Source organism: Schistocerca piceifrons, chromosome 6 (genome assembly GCF_021461385.2).
Source record: "Schistocerca piceifrons isolate TAMUIC-IGC-003096 chromosome 6, iqSchPice1.1, whole genome shotgun sequence".
NCBI classification, from domain to species: domain Eukaryota; kingdom Metazoa; phylum Arthropoda; class Insecta; order Orthoptera; family Acrididae; genus Schistocerca; species Schistocerca piceifrons.
The window spans coordinates 479,466,468-479,490,024 of NC_060143.1; positions in this window are offsets into that span (position 1 = coordinate 479,466,468).

Below are 23,557 nucleotides of genomic sequence, written 5' to 3' on the forward strand. Positions count from 1 at the left end.
GTCTAGTTGTATCATCATTCACGCTCCATCTTACAAACTAGCCAGTAAACTTGATGTCCTAACTAAGAGCAAGACTAAATTCAAAACAAAGCGTGGTATTTCAAACTCTGTGGACCTTGTAAACAAGTTAAAAGGTATATCTGTCTCACACAGTGATAAATTCGTATCCTTTGATATCAGCAGTTTGTTTTCTAACATACCAGTAGTAGAATGTATTGACATTCTGACAGAGCTGATGCACAAGTCTAATATCAGTCCTGTGGAATTGAATGACTTGAGACTGGCCACACAGACCTGCCTTGCACAGAACTATTTCCAGTTCCAAGGCACTCTTTATAAACAATTAGATGGCTTAGCTATGGGCTCCCCTCTTAGTCCACTGTTGGCTGAAATATTTATGGACCATTTTGAACAAAATTTTCTAAAAACAGAACCTTTGAGTGCAAACATCAAATACTGGTTTCGATATGTAGATGATATCCTGTGTATGTGGACTGGTACTACAAGACAACTCAACACATTCATGAAAAACCTAAACAGTCAACATAAAAATATCCAGTTCACTATGGAAATTGGCAACAAATCCATAAACTTCATAGATCTCACCATTGACATCAGTACACACACACATTGTTTCAAAACTTACAGATAAACAACAACTACAGACACAGTAATACCTTCTTGCTCACAACACCCCATAGCTCACAAACATGCAGCTTTCCACTCAATGGTACACCGTCTCATATCTATCCCCATGTCCAAAGATGATTTTAAAGCAGAGTTAGACACAATAAAATTTATTGCCTCATCCAATGGCTACAATCCAGTTCTTATTGACCACATCTTGCACAGAAAGCAAAAACGGAAAATTATACCCCTCCTCTATGCCCCACCTGCTTCCCCATCCACTGTCTGCAAGAAATGGTGTACTCTACCAGTTTTAGGTCAGGTATCACAGACTGTAGTCAAAGCACTGAAGTCCTGCAAGTATAGTGTTTCCTACTATGTCAGGAACACTACAGCCCAGTGTGTTTTTAATAGAAAAGACAAGATCCAGTTATTAGCCAACAGTGGGGTATACAAAATCACCTGTTCTGATTGTGAGAAATTTTACATTGGTCAGTCAGGCAGAGACATATCAACTAGGCAGGCTGAACATGAACGCAGCTGGCGGTTGCAGAATTCAGACTCTGCATTTGCTGAGCATGTACTGAGTGAGAGTCACAACTACCAGCCAGTGTCCCATGTACTTCACTTAGCAAACAAAGGCCATAAACTTAACCTGCTGGAAGCCCTGGATATTAACAGACATCTTGTTCACAGTCCAGATCTCATCCTAAATGACCAGACACAACTCAACACTTCCCCTCTCCTAAACTTCATATAATCATCTTTGTTGTTCATTACTTCCCACACTCTTTCTTCCTACATGTTCCCATTTTCCTGTAGTCATTAAGTTGTTTAATTTGTTGCAGTTGTCTTTGTATTCCACATATGCTGTAGTTTCAATAGTTAAGGGTTTGCTTTTAACTTGAACTTGTATTACTGTCCATGTTTAACTCCCCTTGTAGTTGTCTCATCAAGTACTGTTCATATTTTACTTTGCTCATTTATTTAATGTAAACTGGTATACAGCCACTGCGTTGATTATTGTGTTAATGTTAAAATGCAGTACCATCACACTCTCAAACTGTAGATTCCCTCAAACACCTCAATTTTCCTGCATTTACTAATTTCTGTTTATCTTATTGATATTGCTTAAGTTCCTCGTGTATTCTGTATTTACATTGACAACTGTCTCTTCATTTTTAATTGGTTGTGTATCACTCTCCATGTTTCATACCTCGTGATGCAGCCTTGTCTAGTACTAATTTTATCTTATTTTATTAGTTTTGTTTATTAATAGAAACTGTTACGTAGTCTTGCTATTCCTATTTTGTGCCAAAAGTTTTCCAGTCAACTCCATTGTTATTTATGTACTGTTCAGTTTTTACTATTTCATTGCAAAGATGTTACTCACTGTGTGTTTCTACTTCACTCTAGATGTGTTACTTCTCTTCCAATGTTGTCTGCTAACATTTAACTTCTTTGGCGATAATACTCAGTAAATGTCTGAAGCTGGCCTTGTAAGCCAAAAACCGGTTAGGAATAAAAATAATATTGTAGAACAAAAGCAAACTGTTGCTTTTCATTTATTATTATAATGTTGTTCTTCCAAGAACCGACGGAAGATTCTGTTAATATAAAAGGATCCGATATGGAAGAACATCAGGGACTCATTGTGGCAGCTAGATGATAGTGCTTTCCACCAATATTACCAGTTGAACAATCAGATTTTATTTTACAAATCTGACAATCGTAATAGTAGATGACGAGTGTGCACTCCATCAGACCTGCTGGATGATTTAATTTGGTTAACACATCGGGCATGGAGGCACTTCGGCATTATTAAGTGTACTATGAAGATGAGTCAGTATTGTTATTACCCAAATTTAAAAAGAAGAGTTCAAGAACTTATCAGAACCTGTAAAATACGCCAAAAGGTCAAACCGAGCAATATCTGCAGAGATATTGAACTACACCCTATTATAGCAAAATGTCCACGGCAGATTGCAGCCATCAACATTGCAGTACCCCTACCAACTGCCAGAGGAGGAGTGAAATACGTGCTTGCAGTGTATGATTTATTTTCAAAATACGTGAAAATGTACCCACTTAGGGCATCGACTGCCAGTAGTATTGCAAAAAGAGTGACAAACGATTACCTCAAATCTGTCGGGTGCCCATCGATTGTCATAACAGATAATACCACGTATTTTACTGGAGAGAGGTGGAAGAACCTTACGGATGAATAGAACATCAAACATGTTCTGATTTCAAGGTTTTCACCGAGCAGTAACCCGGTTGAAAGAACTTTCAGGGAACTCAACCGGTTCATCCGAACGTACGCCCACAACAGGCATACTAAGTGGGTGGAATACCTAAATAGTTTCATGGAAACGTATAATAATTTACCACATATGACAACTGGTTTCACGCCCAGCAAACTAATGAATGAACAGAAAAACGAAGTGGACGAATGGGTTAATCCAATACCGAAGATCGAAGAGGAGCAATTAACTTATCACAAGAAACTAGATACAGCTCTACAGAATATAAATCGCCAAGCAGAGCTCCGCAAGGCGAAGTTTGACAAAAAACTTACTAAGACACAACAATATTGTATAGATGAGTTTGTATTGTTGAGGACACATCCAAAGGCATTTATAATCAAGAAAAAAAATAAAAAATGGCAATTACTGTATGAAGGACCATATAAAATAGCTAATATCCCACGTGAGGGGTGCTATATACTAGAGGATGTCAATACAGGAAAGAAGAAAGGACTGTATTGTCATAAAGACTTAAAAAATATTTACAATAGGAAAACCAATTTAATGTTGGAATATACAAAGGACCAATCAGAAGTGCAAGTGCACTACCCCATAACTGTATATATAATTTTTATGGTAAAATAATTAGCAGTAATAATATGAGAATATTATGTATGTATTAGTTTATAAGCTTTTATGTCAAGTATTACACTGTAATGTTGTTGAAATATTTGAACAATGAGCAGAGAATCTCCATAATAAATGTATTTTTACTCTAAAAGGGATCAATAACTTGATAAACACTTGAGTGTTATTGCATTCAATGTGAGGAATTTTACCTTTCTATACGTAGCATAGAAATGATTAAAATGCTTAAATAATATATTTGTTCGTGTGTAAGAATGGATATAACAAAAATATTTTCATAAGATTGAGTCATATAGTCCCACACACGTAGAGAGTGTTGGTGGTGTGTAAGCTGTGTGACTGAGAAAATAAAAATAAATAAGTAAAAAATAAAATAAACTGCTTTCACCACTAGTGAAGCGAAATCTGAATGTGTACTGATTTACGTACATGGTTTCATTACACAGTCGTTTAAAATGCTCTTATGAGCAACATTCCGGTTAGATAAACCGAACATGGGCATCAGTCCCAAAAAAATGGTAAATAACAATCCCAATAAAAAATAAAAAATAAAAATATATGTATCTGTAATAAAAATGGAAATCTACTGTTATCTGGACAGTTCAGTAATGATCTCATGGTCAAGATAATGTAGCAGATTCTGGAAGTTTTATATGTCTCATGTTTATGTGACAGTGTAAAGTATTAAATTTTGTTATTCAGTCATGGTAATATGAACCTATGTGCAAGTGTACCAGACCTCATTATTTGAAAAGTGTCATTTGCATATAGATTGTCTGTTAAGTACTCTGGAAAACTACTGACAGCAATCAGAACAGTCAAACGTGTTTCGTAGGAACTAGTGGACGCGTGAAGAACTATGATTTACATTGTGAACAGTGATGAACAGTGATAAAAACTGTGATCACGTAACATTATGAACGCTCTTGGAGTCTCAAAGTTAGCAGCAACGCTATGAACGTTGAGTACTGTTGACCGTATTAATAATTAACTTCAACTGTTGACCTTTAGTAGTTTGATATGAAGTGTCTCCGCGTGCTAAATTTAATGTGACAGACTGTACAGCCAGCCGCGCAGCAAAACAATAATGCAACGTTGGTTACGCAGCGCCGTCGCGAAAATATTTTCATTCCGCTTAAGTGAACGAAGCGAACTACGGTCACTTGTATGATTAACGGTGCAGTGTTCAAAATGTGAATCACTACATTGTGTTGAACAGTGTCAAAACACAGAACATACTCCAAAAACAGTCTAATTCCATCCGTGTGAATGCAAGTGAAATGGACACTAATGAACTTTTCCGCAGGATGAGAATAGTCACTGATGCTTATATTTTGACATTTCATGTACCCGTCGTAAACTAAGGGACGTGGGAAACGAGAAACAAGACCTGCTGCAGAGCGACTTCTAGCCAGCAGCAGATCCAAACCACGATGCAGCCGACGGCAGCCGACGCCCCACCGAATCGGCCGGGGCGGTCCAGCCACTACCTGACTGCGGTCCAACGGCTCGACACGGGGGCGGTCTTACGACGTCAGCAGCAAATAATTATCACATTCGATAAGTGAGTGACTTTGGAGATTTTATTATATACCGCCATGAGAAAACATACATTATCTCATATGCTTACAACAGAGTCATAAATTTGGATTTTCCAGCACATATTTTTACATTCATGTCAAGCCTGACTGTTAAAAGTAGGTGTCTGCATTTTCTTGAAGGCCCTTGGACGGTTTTATTCCCGGTTTTCCGAGTCCAGTGAACCCAAATGGGGGCGGGGGGGGGGGGGGATAAGTTAATCCGGGAAGTATCCGCAGCAATTTCCGAGGTAATACAGTCACTGAAGTCATTTAAAGTACTCGATTCAACTATAATTTTATCATGTCTAAAACAACATTGAAACTAAACATTTGCATCTTGAGAGTAGCAAATCTACGTGGATTATGTGCACTGATAAAAAAAATATACAATAGATAAACTAATTTTTTTTCTCAGCCCAAGGGGCATTGTAACATCCACGCTATAAATTTTTGGCTACAGTGCGACGAGAGGAAATTATGCCTCTAACAGTTATAAACATTATCTATTTGACGTGTGAAAAAACATTGAAAACTTATAATTATTAATTATTTATATAATATTCTATGATATAATTGGACATATCGATGTGTATCGTACAAAGACAATGAGAATTGTAAATTCTTTTCATGATCTGCGTTTGTCTTCTTTTGTTTTTACCTTTTGTTGGTTGGCTTTTGTAGATTGCGGACGCACATCGAACTGAGGTCTGTTAAGAAATTGTAATTATTTGTTAATTATTACTTGAAAATAGAGTTCATTATTATTATAAATATGAGTGAATAATTATTTGTAACTTTAATTCCTCTCTCAGTGAGCATGTATCGCGTTTTTGTCTGTGTTTTCCTAGGAAACAAATCAAATGTTTGCTTGATGAAATAAATAGTGCACAATACGAAAGTAATGTTTAATAATCATTTCAAATACTTATTTGGTCTAACAATAGAAAGTCTCTATCAATTTTCTGCCGCCATCTTAACAATTATCTCAGCGGCAAATTCAAATTATGCAACTCTGCAGACATAAATGCCGAACGTAATACAAATGTGTAAAAATAAATGTGCACCGGTGGTCCCGAACTCATTTTAATGAAAATAATTCGAATCAGATTGGTTCTTTAAAAACAGTGCTCATAGCACGATCTTTATAAGAAACTTTTCTAGCTGATGTATGGAGCTGAAATTAATTACGCACGAGTTGCGAAGAATATTGTTTCAGGTAACAGACGTCAGTGTTGTGATCGGCTGATATTCGGTGGTTTTAATGATCATTTTGCTGAAGGTAACTGCTTCCATCTTAATCAATAGTTGTAAGGAATCTGTTGTATGAACTGTGATTTAGTGACACCTACACAACTTACAGACAACACTTTAACACGACGTTGACTTGGAGTTCTTTAGCAACTTGATCAAATCTTTAGCCGGGAGAAAAATTATTTACTAACTACTCAATGTAATAAAATAAGATTTTCATTTCCATTTACAAATTAGTTAAATACCAAACCATTGAATAACACAGCGAACGCCACAGCTTTTATAGAGCATTTATTCAGGTAAGCTGTTTCTGGAAACTGTGTGTATGTCCCGTCGTCGAATCTAACGCACTACACGCCACAGAATCTCATCATGTTTACGTTCACTTGCGTCACGCGGTAAACCATTCCAGGAACATGAATGATATAGTACAACGGCACGTAAAGGCACAGCAATCATGATATATCACACACAATGCACCAAACATACACTCTAATTCTCGCTAAAAAGCCGCAAACCAAGTAATTTAAAGATAATTATTGTATTACTTTCGACATGACACTGAGGTGACTAGAATCGTGAGATAGAACCCTAATATTGTGTCGGACCTCCGTTTTCCCGGCACAGTGCAGCGACTCGATGTAGCACGGACTCAACAAGCCGTTGTAAGTCCCCACCTCCAGAAATACTGAGCCATGCTGTGTCTACAGCCAACCGCAATTGCGAAAGTATTGCCGGTGCAGGATTTTCTCCACTAATTGAATTCTCGATTATGTCCCACAAATATTCGATGGGATTCATATCGGAAGATCTGGGAGGCAAAATCATTCGCTTCAATTTTCCAGAATGATCTTCAAACCAGTCGCGAACAACTGTGACCCGGTGACAGGGCGAATTGCCATTCACAAGAGTTCCAACGTTGTTTGGAAACATGACGTTGATGAACGGCCGCACATGGTCTCCGGGTAATTTCACGTAGCGCTCTGTATGGAAATCACTGACCGTGCTGTGTGCAGTCTGTGGCTGGTTTGCATAGTTGGAATTTTTGCTATTGGTAGTGTTGGGCAGTTGGATGTGAACAGCGCGTAGCATTGCGCAGTTGGAGGTGAGCCGCCAGCAGTGGTGGATGTGGGGGGAGAGATGGCAGAATTTTGAGAGCGGACGATCTGGACGTGTGGCCACCCGAAAGAGTAAATTTGTAATACTGTATATCATGAACTAATATACACTCCCGGAAATGGAAAAAAGAACACATTGACACCGGTGTGTCAGACCCACCATACTTGCTCCGGACACTGCGAGAGGGCTGTACAAGCAATGATCACACGCACGGCACAGCGGACACACCAGGAACCGCGGTGTTGGCCGTCGAATGGCGCTAGCTGCGCAGCATTTGTGCACCGCCGCCGTCAGTGTCAGCCAGTTTGCCGTGGCATACGGAGCTCCATCGCAGTCTTTAACACTGGTAGCATGCCGCGACAGCGTGGACGTGAACCGTATGTGCAGTTGACGGACTTTGAGCGAGGGCGTATAGTGGGCATGCGGGAGGCCGGGTGGACGTACCGCCGAATTGCTCAACACGTGGGGCGTGAGGTCTCCACAGTACATCGATGTTGTCGCCAGTGGTCGGCGGAAGGTGCACGTGCCCGTCGACCTGGGACCGGACCGCAGCGACGCACGGATGCACGCCAAGACCGTAGGATCCTACGCAGTGCCGTAGGGGACCGCACCGCCACTTCCCAGCAAATTAGGGACACTGTTGCTCCTGGGGTATCGGCGAGGACCATTCGCAACCGTCTCCATGAAGCTGGGCTACGGTCCCGCACACCGTTAGGCCGTCTTCCGCTCACGCCCCAACATCGTGCAGCCCGCCTCCAGTGGTGTCGCGACAGGCGTGAATGGAGGGACGAATGGAGACGTGTCGTCTTCAGCGATGAGAGTCGCTTCTGCCTTGGTGCCAATGATGGTCGTATGCGTGTTTGGCGCCGTGCAGGTGAGCGCCACAATCAGGACTGCATACGACCGAGGCACACAGGGCCAACACCCAGCATCATGGTGTGGGGAGCGATCTCCTACACTGGCCGTACACCACTGGTGATCGTCGAGGGGACACTGAATAGTGCACGGTACATCCAAACCGTCATCGAACCCATCGTTCTTCCATTCCTAGACCGGCAAGGGAACTTGCTGTTCCAACAGGACAATGGACGTCCGCATGTATCCCGTGCCACCCAACGTGCTCTAGAAGGTGTAAGTCAACTACCCTGGCCAGCAAGATATCCGGATCTGTCCCCCATTGAGCATGTTTGGGACTGGATGAAGCGTCGTCTCACGCGGTCTGCACGTCCAGCACGAACGCTGGTCCAACTGAGGCGCCAGGTGGAAATGGCATGGCAAGCCGTTCCACAGGACTACATCCAGCATCTCTACGATCGTCTCCATGGGAGAATAGCAGGCTGCATTGCTGCGAAAGGTGGATATACACTGTACTAGTGCCGACATTGTGCATGCTCTGTTGCCTGTGTCTATGTGCCTGTGGTTCTGTCAGTGTGATCATGTGATGTATCTGACCCCAGGAATGTGTCAATAAAGTTTCCCCTTCCTGGGACAATGAATTCACGGTGTTCTTATTTCAATTTCCGGGAGTGTATATACATGATGACTTTTGAATATTATTAAGGTAAATACATTGTTTGTTCTCTGTCAAAATCTTTCATTTGCTAACTATGCCTATCAGTAGTTAGTGCCTTCAATAGTTAGAATATTTTATTTAGCTGGCAGTATTGGCGCTCGCTGTGTTCCAGTAGTTCGAGTAACGAAGATTTTTGTGAGGTAAGTGATTCATGAAAGGTATAGGTTATTGTTAGTCACTGTCATTCTTTTGTAGGGATTATTGAAAGTCAGATTGCGTTGTGCTAAAAATATTGTGTGTCACTTTAGTGTTGATCAGAATAAGTAAAGAGAAAAATGTCTGAGTACGTTCAGTTCTGCTCAGCTGTTTGAAAATTAAATAACGTTAGAGGTTTACCAGCACAGTCATTCATACATGTTTGTAAGGGGAGGTTACAACTGTTAAGGAGCCACCACCAGCGTGCACAGTGCCTTGTTGACAACTTTGTCCATTGCTTCGTGGGGTTACCAACCGAAATCAGGACTCATCTGAACACGCCACCATGATTTTCCAGTCTTTTAGGGTCCAATCAACATGGTAAAGAGCCCATGGAGGCGCTGGAATCGTTGTCGTGCTGTTAGCAAAGGTAATCATCTCCATCGTCTGATCCATAGCCTGTTAACGCCAAATTTCTCTTCACTGTCATAACGGTTGAGTTTGCCGTACGTCTTACATTGAATTCTGCAGTTATTTCACGCAGTGTTGCTTGTGTGTTAGTACCGACAACTCAACGCAAACGCCTCTGTTCTCGGTCGTTAAGTGAAAGTCGTCGGCCACTGTGTTGTCCGTGGCAAGAGGCAACGCCAGAAATTTGGTATTCTCGGCACACTCTTGACACTGTGGATCTCGGTATATTAAATTCCCTGCCAAAATGGAATGCCCCATGTATCTGCTCAAATTTCGATTCCGCATTCTAAGACTGTTAATTCTGGTGCCACAACTATGTCGTGAACCTTTTTACATGAATGTGTTGAGTACAAATGACAACTTCGCCAATGCAATGTCCTTTTACACCTTGTGTACGCGACACGACCGCCATCTCAATATGTGCGTATCGCTATCCCTTGGCTTGTTACTTATTAGTAAGGACGATGGAGTACTGACCAAGAACGTCCAAAAGTTAACCAGCTTTTGTGTTTCCCAGACGTACTGTTGAGTGAAAGGACAGGACGTCGGGTAATTTAAAATATCATTCACCATTTAAAGGAACAACATCTTTATTTCACACTTAGAATTTAAAAAGACTGTCAGTGAAAATTTCAATGTTTAACGGAGTTAAAAGTTTCCTATTCAATTTACTGTTCAAAAAAACAGACGCTGACTCAAATTTTAATACCTTGAAATTACATGAGCATCCTTTAACTGTCCAACAGAACAATATATGGCCTCAAAGTTCTAAGACGGAGCGAGGTGGTGATGTGGTTAGCACACTGGACTCGCATTCGGGAGAATGACGGTTCAAACCCGCGTCCACCCAACTTGAGTTAGGTTTTCCGTGATTTCCCAAAATCGCTTCAGGTAAATGCCGGGATGGTTCCTTGTTCCTTTTTAAAGGGCACTGCTGACTTCCTTCGCCATCCTTCCCTAATCCGATGGGACTGATGACCTCGCTGTTTGGCCCCCTCCCCCCAAATCAACCAACCAAATTTATAACAACGCTATATTACATAAAACAGTGTGTATGTGCATGATAATGGCGCAGTAAAACAAGTTAACAGTATTAAAAAGTCAGAATACTAATCCACGGAGTAAAGCAACTTTTAGACGCGCGGGATTAGCCGAGGGGTCTCAGGTGCTGCAGTCATGGACTGTGCGGCTGGTCCCGGCGGAGGTTCGAGTCCTACCTCGGGCATGGGTGTGTGTGTCTCTTCTTAGGATGATTCAGGTGTGTAAGCTTAGGGACTGATGACCATAGCAGATAACTCCCATAATATAAAAAAAGCAACTTTTAAGATTCAAACAAATGAAAGAACCACGTAAGCAGTCATAAAATTACCAGAGCTTTAAAATTAGAAAACCTATTAACTCCTTCTTCGGCCGTGACAACGGGGGAGGCAAAAACATAGTTCGTTGCACAATACACGAGTGATGACTGGCCCTTGTAATAGATTGTCTGCCAGTGACCAAATATCAAGGTACTCGTGTAACATGGCCCGTCGCACTGAACGGCGGCCGTGATTGCAAAACAAAATCCAGTGCTGAGGTAGGTCAAAACGCAGCAACAGTACAACTCTAAATAACAAATGTATGCCCAGGCACACAGTTGACTACCTGCTTTCCTTCACCCAATACGTGGACGAGTACAAAGTGACAAATGCCCAAGGTGTAAGATGTCGAAATTGGGCCGTACCCCAGTATGCAATAACTCTTAGCGACACTCGAAGGGAAACAACTAAAACCCGCTTACGTTTTAATATTAGAAAAAGAAAAGATAATTGTAGCATACAATTTACTCTCAGTATCATAGAAGTAGCTAAAGTCTACGCCAGCTCAAAAGGAATTTAAATAACACTCACAACGAAATAAGCTGGATTTTCTTCCTTTTTTTTTTAAGAAAATGGCTGTAACATGTAATTACCGAGGCTCGAACGTTTTTTAACAACTTAAAAGGCGTTTTCTAAACCACACAATGAACAGCGTCGCAAGTAAAAGCAGAAGAAATTGTAAAGCAAGGAGTGAGTGATTACCCACTTACATTCCGCCAATTTCCCTACACGAAACACTTGAGTTTCAAGGTAGCCAAGAAGTAAATCATTGACCAAGGCGAAGGTGGGACCAGCCCATCTGTCAAACGATGGCAAGGCTCAAGAAAGTGCTACTGCAGGACAACCACGATCCCGGACACATTACACTACGGCCAAGCAAATGCCGAATCGAACTGTGCAGCCGGTCGGAGAAGCACTCCGTGTCTGTATACATGCTTGGCGCACACTACCTAACAAGCCGTTTGTACTCACCGCAACATTCCTGCCGCTGCCGTGCGACTCTTAGCCGACTCAACAGCCGGAAACCATAGTGTGTGATCCTATAGAAAATGGAATCGATACGAGACGCCACGGCTCATGCAGTAAAGTCATAGTTGATATGCAAGAGTTGCAGATTTTTGTAATAACATGGCCGGCCGGAGTGGCCGAGCGGTTCTAGGCACTACAGTCCGGAACCGCGCGACCGCTACGGCCGCCGGTTCGAATCCTGCCCCGGGCATGGATGTGTGTGACGTCCTTAAGGTTCTAGGGGACTGATGACCTCAGAAGTTAAGTCCCATGGTGCTCAGAGCCATTTGAACCATTATTTGTAATAACATGTTCCCACTGTCTTCAACTCACATACATTTATCCATCTGGTATATTACAAAAATAAAATATTATATGTTTCCGAAGGTTTGTGCGGTTTGACAAAATGGTATGTTGCGTCTCCTGAATATTATAGTATTATACACTGCCATTTGTGAAAAGTGCAGCACCGAGAAGGAGTTACCCGAATAGTCCCACACTTGGTGGACGTGGCGACGGATGTGCAAGAAATACGTGATAAGTTTTCCAGCGAGTCGGGTACACGTAGGACCAGCATAGCGCTCTCGTGTCGGTCCGCCTAGTGTAGTCGGTGCAAGGAGGAAACAACACAGCGAGTGCCAGTATGCCTCGCCGACGTCAAAGGGAGCCATATCGGCAAGTGAACGAGTTCGAACGGGGCAGAATGATCGGTCTTCGGGAAACGGGGTTGTCATACCGTGACATTGCGGCTCGCAAAGGGCATGCTGCTACGACAGTGATGTATGTGTGGAAGCAGTAGATAGAGGAAGGTCGCACGCAGCCGAGAGCGGGAACTGGACCACGGAGCGTGACCAGAGCACGGGATGACCGTCATCTTGTCCGCATGATCATTACGGACCATACAGCGTCACCCACACTGTTGGCTCGTCGATGAAGCACTGCAACAGGTGTGAACTTGTCTGCATCGACGACTTGTCGCTGTCTGCTGCAGGTTGGACTGGTTGCACGTGTTCCATTACGTCGGCTTCCATTGTCCAGAAACCACAAGCTCCTCCGACTGCAATGAGCACGTGAACACCGTGTAACCTCCCCACAGAATTTTATTCACAGTGTAACCTCCCCACAAAATAAAATAAATAATATGAATAATATTCATTCATTTCATGTTCTGCACTTATATATGTGTATATATTCTGTGACTGTAGACTTAGTTAATTAAGTAGATTATAGGAAAATTTTTTGCTCATGGCAAGTCCAATTCACTTACCATCGCTGCAAAATTCACCACAAAATTCGTTCCCGTTTAACCTCCCTACAAAATTTTATTCACATTTTAACCTCCCCACAAAATTCAGTCACATTTTTGTGTAACCTCAAAACAGAAAAATTCCTAAACTTGTCAACAGTAAAAAATTATAATTATGTCGTTCACATTCAGTGTAACGTCCCAACAAAAAATAAAAATAAATTCAGTAATCTGGTAATAATACAATGTAACTAACCTCTCAATTAAATTGTCGTTCACCTATAACTTTTCAATAATTGACTGTGATTTTAACCTGGTAAATTTTGGACGTCAGCAGCGCTGCATCATGGCCCTGAAAGAACATTCTGAATAAAAAAGAGAAAAATTGTTACGTCAATGAAGTCGCCGGATAACGCATATATATCTGCTCTTAAAATAATGTTTTCTGGCACAGCCCTGTGCAATGCTGGCCGATAGATTTGTCATTTTATGAAAGGGAAACAACTGATTTTTCTTTTGCAATAATCGGGATGATCATGGATTGGATAATTAGTAAATTCTTTAAATTGAAATGAATGGTTGTTAAAAATTACTTTATATGAGAAAGATTTTTATTACGAGATTTTTAAAACATTTACATGGGACTTGATATGACATTACTACATATGCGCGAGGCTGCTTTTTACCTTATACAATAATACTCAGGCTCCAGCATCGCTGCACCGCGACCGGCCACCCAACACGATACACCAGACCAGACGAGAACAGACTGCAGACTAGCAACAACTTACTGCTACAGCTACACAGTTCCTACTGCAGTCAACACTGCTCTCTGGTCAGAGATTCTCTTATGCCTTGCATAGCGCAGGCAGCGCATGAGCAATACATCGAAATTACATCTACTTGGACCTCTTACATAACCCTCCACTGGGGGGGGGGGGGGGGGGGGAATTTTGCAGCGATGGTAAGTGAATTGGACTTGCCATGAGCAAAAAATTTTCCTATAATCTACTTAATTAACTAAGTCTACAGTCACAGAATATATACACATATATAAGTGCAGAACATGAAATGAAATAGAGTGCACATGCGCTGGGTACAAACATATCTAGCAATGACAAAATGTATACGCAATGAGTACAAAACATATTAACAAATGACATAAAGTGCACACGCACTGTATATATTTTTACCATTTTATAAGAACTAGGAAAGGAAAGGGAAGAATTGCATCATGGTTGTAGCACGGTAGGTTGCACGTAGCTGCACTGAAAGTCCATATCTTTCTACAGAAGCACAACACCAAGTGATACAATCTGAAGTTCTCTTCCCTGAAGTATCAATCAGTGTAGCCAAGACACTGAAATGTCATATTAATATTCAATGTTATCATTTTGGTAGTACATTAGGTAAACCAAACAGTGGGACCATAATAACATCTCCATTGTTCAAGGTGGTGGACAGCATGATGTGTCAACACCAGATTCTTGTAGAATCCATACTCTTTCACCAACGTAGAATTAGTGCAAAATCTAAATATACTGCTCCATGATCATGAGGATGGACAGGACAAACGGATATTGCAGTAATTTCTGGTAATTAGGTCAGAAGGTGAAGGATATCAAGTCTTATGCTAGTCATCATTGAGAATTACACTAGTCTATCAACCGATTTGAGTAATTGTTGGCACTCATTGCCTAGTTACTGAACATTTCTGCACTATGTATGGAGTATTACAGAACATTATTCATAAGTCATCTAATTACAGTAAATATTGGCACTCATTGGCCAGTTACAAACCATTTTCATGCATTATTCAGAAGTGATCATTCAAAGCAAGAGTTAATTAATGGAAAAGCATTTACATGATTTATCTAATTATAGTAATCATTGGCACTCATTGGCCAGTTACAAACCATTTTGATGCATTGTTCAGAAGTCATCATTCAAAACAAGAGATAATGAGTGTAGCATCAAGCTGCTGGTATTCATACATGATATCATGTAAGTGACATGAGATAATTTTAAAATATAAGAAACAGTGGCATTCATTGCCCAGTTACAAAGTATTCATATAGTTTTATAAAACATTATTCAGTATTATTCAGAAGTCATCATTCAAAATGAGAGTTAGTTATTGGCATAGCATTTATAGAGTATAACAAATATATTATTTACAGAAATTATTGGTATAGCATTTATGCATTATTACAAAACATCATTCAGTATTACACAGAACTCATCATTCAAGTGACACAGGACATATTTAAAATGTAACACACTGTAACTATTACTCAAGGTCTGTGGTCCAATAATACATAGATATAATGGATTCAATACATCTGAGAAATTTGCATTATATTTAGAACTAGAAATACATCTTAAACTAGTAGAATTATTTGGTTGTATACTGGTAATAGCTGGGACTGGTATATTTTTTTTGTGCTAGCAATGCATTGCGTTGGGATCGATAATTAATTGCTGGGGCATGAAAATATTTGCATTTGACTTATTGCTGGAAATAAGTATTAATAACGTCATTCGTCATGAGTCAGCCGTAGCAAGGTTATGAAACAAGTAGAGTATATGTAATCACATTCGTGAATGACACAAACAAATGGGTAAAAAATGCAAGTACTAGAACAGGTTTAATGACTAATTGCTTATAGCACATTAATATCATGGGTAGCTTCTCCTGGAAAAAATACAAAATAGATTATTGAGCTGAAAGAAGAAACGCATATTATGCTGAAAAGTAGTGAACTTCGAATTAACAGGTAATGAAACGTGTACTCAATATGTATGTACTATAGCTGTCCCTTCCAAAACATTCAGCCATTATACCATGTGACATAAGAAATACTGTCAAAACGAACTGCAACAAATACTTAAATAACTACATAGCATTTCTTAACTAATATTAAATATATAAACTTCATCATTATCCTCATTTGCAAAGAAAAACTTCATTATTCATGTTACCATAACTTCATTACTATCATCACCTGCAAAGAAAAACCTCATTATACATATCAGCATATTCTTCGTATAACTATTCATCATCATTCATTATCATCTGCAAAAAAGACACTTCATTATTCATTATTCATATTACCATTTACTTCATACAACTATTCATACTATAGAGTTTCTTATTTCTAGCATATTTCATCACTAAAAATAAGATGTGTAGTTCTGTCTGATAGCCTGCATTAATCGCCTCGTATTCTGAACGAAAAATAATTAGTTAAGACTGCTATCATACGATGTGTATAGTATATTCTTGTTAATGCTTGTTAATTCTGATGCATTTACTCTTCATGACATGGTATTACATTTTCTTTCGTTCATTCCGAAGGTGAAATTCCCATTTCGTAGTAATCCACTGTGGTGTGTTTAAGTTATTTCCTTTTACTCGTTATTGCTTTCTGAAAATGATGAATAAGGATCAATATCTTGCATTTACATCATATACTCATAAAATGAAAACTTGTTTCTAGTGATATAATTAAGCATACAGCATAGCATGACAGAAAACTTATTATGTCAAAAACATAGACAGGTTTCAAGTGCAAAAAAAAAAAAAAAAAAAAAAGTACACAGAGTTTCATAATGTAGTAGCAAAAAAATTGTAAAATAGTCACGATGTTGAGATATCATAAGGAAAATGTCAAAGTCAACTGGTGTTTGTTATATCTTAAAGATTTCGTAGTGCATACAAACAAAAATTCTACTTTCGATAGGAAAACAATCATACATACACGAAAATGGAAAATGTGCATGGTCTGATATATAACGACAAGAATAGCGACCTGCTAACCTTACCTGGCCGGGCACTTGCCAAGAAAATATATGATAATCATCAGTAAGTGTTCATATAAATATAATTGCATAAGCGGTCATATAAAAATCAGGAAATGGCATTACAGTGTGATAAATCATAAAGTATGTTCATTCAATAAAGGGTTTAATATTGGAGACATGGTGATTGCCTTTACTCTTTCTGGTTCTCAGAGTTTCGACATGTACTACATTGGGGCGGGGGAGGGGGGGGGGGGAATGCTGCGAATTCGATATGGACCTGCGTAGAGAAACTAAAATTTATTGCATCTACTCTTTCCTCTGTTGGATAAATAGTGTGTACGTACTAATATCTTGTGTCCAATGTGAAAGTCACAGCGTGTACAAACCTGTTTTTGCTGTCTTCTCCGGCGCTCTGCGGCACGTTTGTTGTTGTTCAGCGCAATGTCAATTATTTCATGGTGTCGTAGTCGACGAGATGTAGGAAATGATACTAATTCTTTAATTTTGTTAGGTGGTTCAACATTTTTCAGTATAACAGTCGGAGATAGCATAGTAGATTCATTTGGTATCGAGTTAATTACATCCTGGAATGAGAGTATGTGTGTATCCCAATCAATATGTTTTTTATGGCAGTATATTCTACATAGTTTACCAATTTCTTTCATTAGTCGTTCACAAGGGTTCGAAGAAGCGTGATACCTGGATATATAGATCGGAGAAATGTTTCTTGCTCGTAACATACGTGTCCATATAGCAGATCGAAACTGTCGTCCAGTGTCGGAAATTACTTTCAATACGTGCCCTACATGGAATAAAAAATGTTTTACAAATGCATTCGAAGCAGATTTAGCAGTAGCTTTGCGTAACAGAGTGAAGGTAACAAATTTCGAAGTGAGTTCAACAGCGACAAAGATGTAGCAGAAACCTCTATTAGTTCTGGGAATCGGACCAAAAATGTCTACAGCGACCATGTGTCTCAATTTAACAGGTACAATGGGATGTAACGGAGGAATATGTGAAGTCGTGTCTGACTTAGCTTTCTGGCAGATTTTACATGACGCTAAAGCTCGTCGAATACGTTTCTCCATGTTGGTAAAATAACGGTTCTGTCTCAGTATAGGAAAACATTTTCTGGCTCCGTAATGTGCGTAACTTAAATGAGTATACCAAATTAATTTGTTAACAAGTTCGTCAGGAATGCATAGTAACCAGTTGTTGCTGTCAGGGTGAGAGAGGCGAAACAGAATGTTATTGCGTACAGTGTAATGGTTTCTGATGGTAACATTATTCCTACCTCGCCAAAGGTGTTTAATTTTTTTCCATACGTTGTCTTTACTCTACTCTTGCGCTATATCTCGTAATGACGACGAAATGAAATTTTCAAATGCAACTTGTTGAATGTACATGACGCTGAAATTTGCTTTGCAGAAGTTGGTTGCGATGTCTTGCTGATTGTTGCTGAGAGAACGGGATAGTGTGTCTGCTACAACATTTTGTGTACCGTGAATGTGAACAACTGAAAAATTAAATTCCTGTAAATAAAGTTTCCATCTGCTTAACCTGTCGTGTGTAAATTTTGCTGAAAGTAAAAACTGAATGGCTCTATGATCTGTGTAAACGGTCGTATGTCTTCCATAATGAAAATGCCTAAATCTCGTAAATCCCCATACAACACAAAATGTTTCAAGTTCTGTAACAGAATAATTGCGTTCAGCAGGTGACAGAATGCGACTTGCAAAGGCGATGTTTTTAATTACTGTAGAACCATCTTCTTCAATTTCCTGAAAAATGTGTATGCCTAAAGCGGTGTTAGAACTGTCAGTGGCAATGGAAAAATTTCTAGTAAGCTCTGGGTGTGATAAAAGAGGTGCATTCAACCATGCATGTTTCAAAAAACATTTTCGTGAACAAGATTCTGTGTATCTGAAGTATTGCTTACGTTGCTGGAAGATGCAACCTGTACTGTATCTAGTCTAATTCTTTCTGACGTGCTGCTATTTGCGGGAGGATGCTGTGGCATTTCAACTATTTGTACTGTTCTGTTACTTCGTCCTGACGTATTACGTTCGGGATGATACCGACTGTCTGGTTCATTCATGATAATTTGTTGTTGCGGATGATTCTGCTGCTGGTAAGTCCGACTGTTATCAAACGTACGCTGAAAATTGTGCTCATTACTTTTACGTCTGTCATGATAGTCATTTCTATACGGTGCAATGCGATATGAGTTGAAATGATGTGTTTTCTGTACGTACTGATTTCCTTGCTACTGTGCGTTACTATTTGGTGGAACCGACGCTATACGTGTAGGCGGCGAAACATTAAAGGTTAGTTGACCTTGCACATTTACATTGTTGGTTAGCTATGCTAACCCACTGGCATTGATGCTGTTGCGGGGAAAAACCTCTATTGTTATCAAAATGTGCTGATAATTTTGTACATACTGATGATTAAAATTTTGTCTATTATTAAAATTATGCTGGTTATTTCTTCTTATTTCGCGAGTGTCTAATGAAAACTGTCACTTACGGTAAAACTCGTCATATCAGATTTCTTTATTCATTCTTAATCCTAGATAGATCGATAGATATAAAGGATAGTAAAAGAGAACGCAGCAGTGCAGAAAACTAAAGATGAAATAGCACTACTACAGCTTGGGGCCCTGTGCACGCTATGGCACATATTCATTGAAGTGTAATGAATCCCCTGAGGTCAATTACGCGCTGCAAATAAATTTTAGTTTCTGCGTTACAGACAATGCCGGTAAAAATTCAAAAACAAATTGTTGTATCCAGTCCAAGGGGTGAATCTGTGTTCTGTCATTTTTAAATACCTTAAATTTTCTCACGGATAGAAAGTGCTTGTAATCAAAATTTTCGTCTCTGAATGTCTGAACAGGTTCAGGATTGTATGCTAGTCTGTTTGTCTGTGACTGTTCAGAATCTAAGTCACGTACTCTCTGTAAATTACCTAAATTATGCTGGCTGTGTGAGTCTGACAAATGTTCGGAAAGTGGCGTATGCTGTGCCGTGTTAGAGGCTGAAACATTTTTCATCTGTGGCACTTCTTGCTGTAAAGTTGACAATTTTCTACGTAATGTATTATTGGACGAACCTATCTCACTGATCGTCTGCTGTAAATTTTGGAATTCGGGTGTTTAAACAGGTGACGTATCGTCGGATTTGGTGTCATTATTATTTTCGATAACATCAACACGACTGGCCAATTCATCATATTATTCAGTCAGTGCTTTTACCTGATCATCGTTTTTGGTATCACAAGCATTAATTTGTTTTTGTATTTTACGTGTGGTTTTGTTCAATTTCTTAACGTCTGCTTTGATGGCATCGGGATCCTGTATTAGTTCCAACTTTACAAGTCTGTTGGCCATTGTCTGAAAGTCTAATGTGTATGTGTCTGTTTTTGTTTTAAGATCGGAGATTTCATCATGCAATTCGGTGTTCAACTGTTTGATTTCGTCTGATACTGCAGCAATATTGTTGTCTACGTATGTTTTTGCTTTCGTAAACAATTTACGCTTATCTTCCTGTCTCTGTGCAGTAATTGTTTCCATGACTTGTTGCTTTACTTTATTCTGTTCCTGTATAAATTTACGGTAACGCGTTTCACTGTTTTGTAGGTGGTGATCAAAACGTTCGTCAATCTGGCTGTTCTGTTGGTCAAATTTCGTGTCTACTTTCGCATCCAGTGCGCGTGAAAGTTCTGCTGACATTAATTTAAACACGTCGCGTAACTGCGTTGCGTTTTCAGAACATTGTTTAGCGGCTGCACTAATTTCATCTCTAAGTAATTTCGTTGTGGCTCCATGTGTATTACTTAATTCTTGTGCAACGGATCTAATTTCTTCACTACTATTCCTAGCACAAGCCTTAATTTCCTCACGTAATTGTTCTTTAGTGTCATGACATTGCACGGCAACGGCTGTAATCTGTTCACTAAGTTGTTTGAAATTCTTGACTTGTTTATCATTCGACTGTTTGGAATTGCTGTCTAGTTTTTCATTAAGTTGTTTGTAATTGTTGTATTGTTCTTTCTTCGACTGCTTGAAACTTTCATTAAGTTGTTTGTTCAATTAATTAAGGTTGTCATGTTTTTCATTAAGTTGTAGCAATAATGATACAACTTGATCCAAGCCAAAATTTGCGACTCTATTTTCTGTGTTGTGTGTTGGTGTATCTACATTTGTCATGTTTTGTGTAATCATTTGGTCATTTTCTGATTCTTGAAAAAGTTCGCCAACTGGATGTGCACTGTTGGTCACTACACCGGAATCAAATAAATCTGACGTATTCTGACTACATTGTTCATCTTCGTGAAAAAAATTTATCTGTTCACAATTCAAATTTTGCAAACCGGGTGTGTCAAACTGGGCAGCGTTCATTGTATCGGAACGTGCCACGTCATCAATTGTTAAATTTACTGTGGACATAATAGAATTTGTTTGCCCACCGTTAGAATTAAAATCATTACTAGTGATCGGCACGCACTGATTATCTGTAATTAGGGGATTATCACTATTACACTGAGTGTCGCAAGTATTGTCGGTCAAATTAGTCGAGTCGGCTATTTCCCTCATTGCACATCGCGATGTACTGTTAACAGTTTTTCGCGGCATTTTTCACAAATCAAAATTAAGCACAAAATGAAACAAAGACGGAGCTAAAATGGAACAAACACAATTACAACAAAGATCAATAAATTGCCGATGATCTGTGAAAGTAAGAGTGACAAATTAGTAAATGCGTTGCGCCAGATGCTAACTACATTTAAGTAAATAAGAGCAGATATATGAGTACTTCTCAGAAATTTGCAAAGAAAATACGATCCTGGCCGGTTGTCGCCAAGTGTAACCTCCTCACAAAATTTTATTCACAGTGTAACCTCCCCACAAAATAAAATAAATAATATGAATAATATTCACGTTTAGTGTAACCTCACCACAAAATTCGTTCCCGTTTAACCTCCCTACAAAATTTTATTCCCATTTTAACCTCCCCACAAAATTCAGTCACATTTTTGTGTAACCTCAAAACAGAAAAATTCCTAAACTTCTCAACAGTAAAAAATTATAATTACGTCGTTCACATTCAGTGTAACGTCCCAACAAAAATAAATAAATAAATACAGTTATCTGGTAATAATACAATGTAACTGACCTCTCAATTAAATTGTCGCTCACTTATAACTTTTCAATAATTGACTGTGAATTTAACCTGGTAAATTTTGGACGTCAGCAGTGCTGCGTCATGGCCCTGAAAGAACATTCTGAATAAAAAAGAGAAAAATTGTTACCTCAATGAAGTCGCCGGATAACGCATATATATCTGCTTTTAAAATAATGTTTTCTGGCACAGCCCTGTGCAATGCTGGCCGATAGATTTGTCATTTTATGAAAGGGAAACAACTGATTTTTCTTTTGCAATAATCGGGATGATCAAGGATTGGAGAAATTAGTAAATTCTTTAAATTGAAATGAATGGTTGTTAAAAATTACTTTATATGAGAAAGATTATTATTACGAGATTTTTAAAACATTTACATGGGACTTGATATGACATTACTATATATGCGCGAGGCTGCTTTTTACCTTATACAATAATACTTAGGCTCCGGCATCGCTGCACCGCGACTGGCCACCCAACACTATACACCAGACCAGACGAGAGCAGACTGCAGACTAGCAACAACTTACTGCTACAGCTATACAGTTTCTACTGCAGTCAACACTGCTCTCTGGTCAGAGATTCTCTTATGCCTTGCATATCGCAGGCAGCGCATGAGCAATACATCGAAATTACATCTGCTCGTACCTCTTACAACCGTCACTAGGATGCTGAGTGCCAACGTGTAATCTTTTCGGAAGAGTCCCGCTTCAAAGTGTCCTACGGTGATGACCACATACGTGTCCGGCGGTTCCGTTGTGGGCGCAACCTGGAGGGCATTGTGGAGCGGCTTAGCGGACAAACACCAGGCGTGGTTTGCGGCCCCATTGCTTACAACAATCGATCTCGCCTCGTACGTACTGCGAGCACTTTGAACAGCAGCCGGTACCTAACTGAGGGTGTGGAGTCTGAGGTACGCCCCTTGCTTCAGGCATCTCCTTAGACCACATTGCACCAGGACAATGCCAGGCCACATGTAGAGGCCTTCTTCGAAGAGCGATGAGTACTATTGCTTCCCTTCCCTGCACGTCCACCAGATATGTCACCCATCGAACATGTCTGGGATATGCCTGGTCGGCACCTGGTCCGTCACGATCCTCTAGTAACTGGTGTCACGGATTTGTGGGCGCGGATACAAACTGAGTGGAGGTAAATCCCTCAGAAACGTGTTCAGAACCTTATTGATCAATGCAACGGCGTATAGCAGCTCTAATTGGGGCGCCTGGTGGTCACACGACATACTTAATAATAGGCCTCAAAGGACGTATACAGATTTGAAAAGGTAATAATTTGTTACTTGACTCGTAT